Source organism: Choloepus didactylus, chromosome 6 (assembly GCF_015220235.1).
Source record: "Choloepus didactylus isolate mChoDid1 chromosome 6, mChoDid1.pri, whole genome shotgun sequence".
Taxonomy (NCBI): domain Eukaryota; kingdom Metazoa; phylum Chordata; class Mammalia; order Pilosa; family Megalonychidae; genus Choloepus; species Choloepus didactylus.
In genome coordinates, this window is record NC_051312.1 from 80,850,319 (window position 1) to 80,857,384 (window position 7,066).

Below are 7,066 nucleotides of genomic sequence, written 5' to 3' on the forward strand. Positions count from 1 at the left end.
TTTACAGTGTCTAAAACATTTCTCTAGTATATTGTTTGATAATTTCTTGATTCAAATATGTAACCATGAAGTGATTATTTCCGTCAGAGGAAAATTCTCCAACAAGACATAACCCATGGTTTTTGAAAATTCAGTCATGAGTAAAATTGTGAAGTGATTCAATTTTCTTCATTTTCTCCATATCCCTCTTTTGAATCATGTCTAGTACTCCAGATTTTTCCTCTATATAGTTCTGCATTTGACTCCTTTTAACTAACTTTCCCTCATGCCCATTTATTTTTTTTATCCAACCAAACAATAACAAAGAACTTGATAGAATGTCCAAGCTCTTGTAATTCACTTTGATTTATCACCCATCCTCAGCTTTCAAAGTGGGTCACCATTGTGCTAGCAGCAATTTCTAGTTCTGGAAAATAATTACTGGTTAGCATGATATCATCATTATAGTGAAACATAGGGGGTGTCCTTTTCTTTAAATCTTGTGCTGCCTGTCCACAGCAGATGATGGGACTGTGGAGGTATCCTTGTGGAAGCATGGCAAATGTCCATTGTTGGTTTTCCCATGTGAAGGTGGATGCAGTCTGGCTGGAGGGATCTAAAATAAGGGTAGGGAAGTTGAGCCACATTGCCCTGAAATCAGCAGCTTCTCTGGATGGATTCAGGAGCTGCTCTGAATGGCAGCCAGTAGAGAGCACAATGTGGAAATAGTCCACCCCATTTATTTTTGAAAAATTACTTAGCCCCATGCTCACAAAATTATCCAAGGTTATAGAGCATCTGTATATCATTGAAGCAGATATGCCTAAATAGACCAAATCTTAGGGTAATGGTAGCACTGAGTTTAAACAGAAGAAACAGGCCTTTATTCTGGCATAGGTACCCATCTCCCCATCTTTGACATATCATGCAGTACTCCAGAAATGACTCCTCTCACACCATACATTCATGCTTCCCATCTCTTGCCACTTAGAGGTTGTTTTCCTCTATGTGTTCTACAATGTGAATTACAGAATTAAACTGCTTATGTTTGCTATTTTAAGCACATGGCTAGTTTTAAGGATGTCTGCTGTTAGAACTATAGGCAAAACAAAATAATGTTTGACTGAAGTTTGAAAAACAGCAGAGAATTCTGGACCAGACTCATGAAAAGTAGTATATTTATGAACTTTTTTTCTAAAACTTCCTTCATATTCATTTCAAGGACATCAAGTTGTACAAAGCTACAGATGATATACATGTAGATGGATGTAGATTCTTAAATATCTTAGACTCTTGAATATCCACTGGTCAGAGTTTAAGAACTGGCAGTTCCAAACTAACAGGTGCTTTGTTAAGCAACATTGGGACTCATAGAATACAACAGGAATACCTTGAATGTGATCTACAGAGATTCATTGAAATTGTAAAAAAATGGTCATTTCCAAGCAAAATAAACAACACTGATTTTTATGTCTGCAGGTCTGAAAGGGAAGTAACATTCAGGTAAACAGGTTGTTGCATTACCAAGGTAATTTTGCTGGTTCTAAAGATAGTTTACCTGTCATACACATAGCATCTTAATATGACACAGTGAGTGTGGATTCCCCCACTGAAAACTATGATGTGTCTTTAGGGATCTGCATGTTTCCACCAACAGTATGAGTAAGATGGATTGTATGATCTTAAAATCAGACAAACTCAATATGCTGAGTTTGGATAAAAATAGGAAAATAGAAAAGAGAAAAGAAACCTCAGTGCTGATGCAAAAACTTCTTTTGCCACAGTTGGAGCACCAAGGGAACTATGTCCAATTCCAACATTATAGTGTTTATGGCTCCTGTATTGACACTAGCAGTGATCCCAGGACTAGAGTTTGTGCAGTGCTGGATTGGGATTCCATTCTGTGCCATGTACCTCATTGCTATGGTTGGCAATTCCTTGCTTCTTTTCATTATTAACTCTGCATGCAGTGTCCATGAGCCCATGTACATATTCCTAGGCATGCTAGGAGCCACAGATACTGCCCTTGGTAGTAGCATAATGCCCCAGAAGCTTGGAATCTTCTGGTTCCACATGCCAGACACCTATTTTTATGCCTGTTTGCTACAAATGTAGCTGATACTCATGTTTCAGTGCATAAAGTTAGGCATCCTGCTGGCCACGGCCCTGGACCATTATGTTCCCATCTGTTATCCACTGAGACATGCCACCTTCTTCATCCGCCAGCTGGCCACCCAAATAGGAACTATGGTAATACTTAGGGCTGCTATTCTTGTAGCCCCATGCCTGCCTTGCTCTGACAAAGAGTTGGCTTCAATTTTATCACGTAACAGTCATCTTCCACTCTTATTGTGAGCATATAGCCATTGTGACACTAGCTTCAGGAAATGTCTGGGTCACAAGATCTATGGTTTGTTTGTGGACTTCCGCATTGCAGGGTTTGACCTCATATTCATCACCCTGTCCTATATCCAGATATTTATCACAGTATTTTTGTTTGCCCCAGAAGGAAGCTAGGTTTAAGACATTCAATACCTGTATTGCTCACATCTACATCTTCCTGCAACTCTACCTACTATCCTTCTTTTCTTTCTTCACCCATAGATTTGCTTGAACTTTCCATTTAATTTTTCTTCAAATTTCCAAGCATATATCTTGTTTTCAGATCAGCAAATCCCATGATATCTATACCTCTTTATGTACTTTAGATCCTTCCTGAATTATGAAAGTCAAAGATGTGGGGAAGGCAAAATAATGAATATATGTCCTTATCTTTTCTCTATTTTTAATTCCCTGCTGAGTTTTCTTCCTCCACAATCCATCTCAGAAAAACTCATGCATTAATTATATGTCACATGGACATCTATTAGTTTCAAGGCTCAATATTCAGGAGTGTTCAGCTACTGAACACAAACAAGCTATTGCCTCTATTTTTATTTGATCACCTATTTATTTAAAAAAGAACAAGCCAGATAATAAGTGTGTTCTTCTGTGAAAAATCCAGCAAGTCTGATGAAGCAATAAAGTCTAAATATTTAAATAATAATAATACAGTACATAAATAATACAGATCTACTAATGAGAAATCAGAGGGTTTTTTTTTGTTTGTTTTCTCTGTTTTTTTTTTTTTTTTTTTTTTGGCTTTTCTTAAATGGGTCAAAAAGTTAGGTCAGTAATTGATTGCAAATGTGCATTTGTAAAAACCATTCCACTTCTACTTTTATTTGATGAAGTTGGGAAATATTTCTGACAATTTCTATTTCTACAGTCTCTACATACGTAGGGGAATAAGACCTGTGCATGGACACAATGTGAAACCAGAAAATATTTGACCATTCTCATTTACCAACAGATTATGAAATGTCTAGTTATGATTTGAGATCTTTCACTCATTGTACTCTTAAAATTATCCGGACAAGTTTCAAGCTGAAGAATACAAATGGAATAGAGAACAAAATAGGGGAATGCAAGGACTAATGCCAGGACTCTCCACAGTCTTATACATTTGTATCTGGACAATTACGGGATAAATTATTGACCATAAAATTCCTAAGGAAAAGAAAAATACTTTTTAAAGACTTCTTATTTATGATTTTAGAAATTTCAAAAGTAATCTCCATATAGATTGTACGAATTTTAGCACTGACTAAAGGAAATTGGTAGCTTGAACTCTTATCAACACTGGTTATTATAAGTCATTTTAACCTTTGACATCTGATAGATGATAAATGGTTTTCCTTATAATGTGCATTGAACAAAGAGTGAAATATTTTTCTGTTGTGGTATTTGTATATCTTTTCCATGAAATACATTGTTTGCATTTTTTTTTTTTGGTTAAATTTTGGACTATTTTGCCTTGCTGAATTTACAACCCGATGAATAAATATTGAAGTAATTATGTTCAAGGACTTTAGTCCTAGAATTCCCAAGAGAATTTTAAGTAAGACTCCCCATTTCTTATTAGGAGTGATTTGAGACAAAGATTGGAGTTTTATTACTACTAATTGTTGACCCACTTGAGGCGAGAGTTGATTCTTCACATACTTGGAGTTGTTTTGGGATGAGGGACCATAATATCTTAATCCTCCTGGTCAATTATGGGTACCTCTTCTAAATTCTCAATTTAGGAAGAATAGCTTGCAGCAATTCTGTCATCTCTATCTTTCTTCTTCGTGGGAGGAGCACTGTGCTGGCACAACTGGCAATGTCCCTCCTGCCCCTTGGGAAGCCCTTGAACTATCTGTATGAACCTCACTGGGTGCTTAATTGGCCTCATTCAGAGTTCAGTTAGCAAGTCCACTTGGCTTTCCTTCCAAGCTATGTCCTTATATTTAAACAGCATTAAAAATACAATTAATATACTGGCTTACTTCTGCCATTTCTATGTGTAATTTTTAAAATTGTTCAGAACCCAAGGCAGAGTGTCAGCAATTAATATTCAGTTCCCTAGGTAGCATAGACTGGCCATCAAAGTCTAGGATTCACTGAAGAAACAGCATTAGAATAAAATTTGTGGAGGAATTCATTCATACACAATCACTGAAATGATAATCTCAAAATGGTATTTTTTGCTCCTTTGTTTTTTGAATTTTTTAAATGCATTTTTATTGAGATATATTCACATACCATGCAATCATCCAAAGTGTGCAATCAATTGCTCACAGTATCATCATATAGTTGTGCACCCATCATGACAATGAATTTTTGAACATTTTCATTACTCCAAAAAAATAAAAAAAAGTAAAAAAGAATGCCTAAAACATCTTATAACCCTCCTGCTCCCCAATTAGTCATTTAATTTTCATCCCCATTTTTATACTCATCTGTCCATATATTGTATAAAGGGAGTGTGAGCCACAGAGTTTTCACAATCACATGGTCACATAGTGTAAGCTGTATTGTTATATAATAGTATTTAAGAATCAAGGGTACTGGGTTGCAGTCCAACAGTTTCAGGTATTTCCTTCCAGCTATTCTAATACAATGATAATTAAAAAGAGCTATCCATATAATGCATAAGAATAACCTCCAGAATGACCTCTTGACTCCATTTGAAATCTGTCAGCCACTGAAACTTTATTTTGTTTCATTTTTCTTCCATCTTTGGTCCAGAAGGCATTATCAGTCCTACAATGCCAGGCCCAGGCTCATCCCTGGGAATCATGTCCAACATTGTCAGGGAGATTAATACCCCTGGGAGTCATGTCCCATGTAGGGGAGAGGGCAGTGTGTTTACCTGCAGAGTTGGCTTAGAGAGAGAGGCCACATCTGAGCACAAAAGAGGTTCTCTGGGGGTGACTCTTAAGCACAATTATAAGTAGCCTTAGACTCTCCTTTGCAGTAACAAGCCTCATAAGGGCAAGTCCCAAGATCAAGAAGTCAGCCTACTAAACTTGCAGTTCCCTATGCTTGCAAGAACATCAGGAATTCCCCAGGCGAGGAAGTTTAATATGTCCACATTTTCCACCACACCTTCAAGGGGTCTTTCAAATACTTTTTATTCTCTTACAAAATTACTCTGGAAAGTGTCAGGACTTCATGCTAACCCATAAAAACCAACCAGAACTCACCCCCTATTTTAAGCTTCCATGTAATTACGGTGCTTGAATAAATTGACCATACCAGTTAAATTATACAGTGTGCTACAGAAAATATAGGTTTTGCACCAAATAAACATCTCTTCATTTGGACTCGCATAGAAGTTGAAGTTTTAAAACACAGTCAATATCATCTTTTACCCTTTAGTCTGATTTACCTTAGTCCTAACCAAGTCCATTTTGCTCACATTTCCAATTGAAGTCTGACCTCTTTTTCAGCTTCTTGAGAAATTGCTATATGGGGTAATGCCGACATTCATAGCTGCCAAACTGTGGCTCTGAGTCTCAGGTGTTATTTCTTTTCTGGAATAATGAAAATGTTCTAAAAATTGAAAAAAAATATTGTGATGAATGCACAGCTGTATGATGGTACTGTGGGTAATTGTTCATTTGGATCTTTGGATGATTGTATGGTATGTGAATAATCTCAATAAAATTAAAAAAATAAAGAATGATGTTTTAAAAATGATGTGACAGGAAGTAAGGAAGTGCTCAAAGCATAACTGGGTATTTGTCAAATGGAGCCAAGATCTAGTTGGAAGGAGCACTCCATAGACAAATTAAAGGCAATTTGACCAACAAAATGAATGGGATCATAAGGTAATATAACCCATGAAACAGATTCAGAATCCATGAATCCATATGGAAATGAAGGACGCAGTAAGTAAAGTGTTGAGAGGAAAGTGCTTCCTTTTAATATAATTCCAAATAATAAATATAGAAGGAATGATGGATGTTGAATTTCATCAGTAGAATGAAAAAACTAATGGGTAAAAGTATTTCAAGGAAATGCATATTTACACAGTCACACAAAATCACTCCACATTTCCTTATGAATTGCAAAGAGAAAAGGACTAACTCTACAATGTCGATTTTTGGATGCCATCATTTAACATGTGATTAAAACAAAATCATTATTATTGGAATAAACTGGTATCATGGTATTCTGGGTACAGTGAATATATATAGGAAGGAACCCTTTTATTCAAAACAAAACAAAACAATGAATCAAATCATCAAGAGACATCAAGGAACCCTTACATTCTAGAAAATAAGATCAAGAAAGAAAAAGAAAGACCAAAGAACTCTTGTTGAACAAAGGACTCTAAAGAGACATGAAAGTTAATGGCACTGCCTGATTCTAGATTGCATTATGGACATTAAATTATCATGCAAAATTACTTATTGAAACAAATATGGACTGCAGATCAGGTTATAGTTCCATTCAATTCTAATTCCATGGTCTTGACTTCTTGATTGTTATACTGTGGTTATGGACCAGATTGTTCAAAATCTTAGACACTGCATGCAGAAATATTTAGGCATAAAGGGCTATCTATCTATCTATCTATCTATCTATCTATCTATCAATCTATCTATCTATTCTATGTATATAAGCTATCTATCAATTCTATTATTTATCTCTCTACCTATTTACATCCATCTATATCAATGTGTGACATTCATGATTAAGCAAAATGAGGGCAAAA

The 7,066-nt window shown here is 35.8% G+C and overlaps 1 pseudogene; it reads left to right on the top strand.

Moving 5' to 3' along the window:
• The first annotated feature begins 1,782 nt into the window (after positions 1-1,782).
• Positions 1,783-4,809, top strand: LOC119535976 (annotated as a pseudogene).
• The last annotated feature ends 2,257 nt before the right edge of the window (positions 4,810-7,066 follow it).